We start from the raw sequence: 727 nt of genomic DNA on the forward strand, positions 1-727 counted from the left end.
CCAGTAGGTCCCAAGGGACCATCCTTGCGAGCACGAGAGCAGCATCCGTGGAGACCGTGCAATACGCACGGCTCACCCGGAGCGCTAACGGTCTCTGAGCCATTCGCAAGGCCATCCTCCCCTTCATGGTGGCAAGCGCCCACGGCGCCCAGGCGGGCGCCGCATACATAGCGGCAGACTCCGCGACCGTCGCCAGCAATCGGCGCCGGCCCCCTTGTGCCCCGGCCACCCGAGGCATGAGCATGCCAAGTCTGGGCGCCGTTTCCCTCGCCCTCTTGAGCACGTACTTCAGGTGTTCGCCGCCCGTCAGCCCCCGGTCCAGCATGACACCCAAGTACTTGGCCTTCCCCACTGAACCCTCCACCCCCCTTTGGCAGTAAAACCAACTTCGCGAGCTTCCAAGGCTGCGGAAATTCTCCCTTCCTCATAAGTCTCCCAAACATATCCCTGACAAGCTTTGGCCATCTTTTGGCCAGGAGTCGAACCACCTCGGCGGGGACTCCGTCCGGCCCCGGCGCTTTACCCTCCGCCAGTCCGTCAGCTGCCCGAACAATCTCCTCGAGTGTCAACTCGGGGACGACCTGCACATCCCTTCCCCAGTTCCCATCCCTCCCATATGTGCAGTCTCCTCTCTCGGAACGCTCCGGGAAAAGCTTCCGGATCGTTTCCCACAGCTTGTCCTGTGCCAGCTCCGGCCCCCGCCTTCTGAGCTTCCCCATGACCACCT

The sequence above is a fragment of the Galendromus occidentalis genome, unplaced genomic scaffold (genome assembly GCF_000255335.2).
Source record: "Galendromus occidentalis unplaced genomic scaffold, Mocc_1.1 scf7180000077095, whole genome shotgun sequence".
Classification (NCBI taxonomy): domain Eukaryota; kingdom Metazoa; phylum Arthropoda; class Arachnida; order Mesostigmata; family Phytoseiidae; genus Galendromus; species Galendromus occidentalis.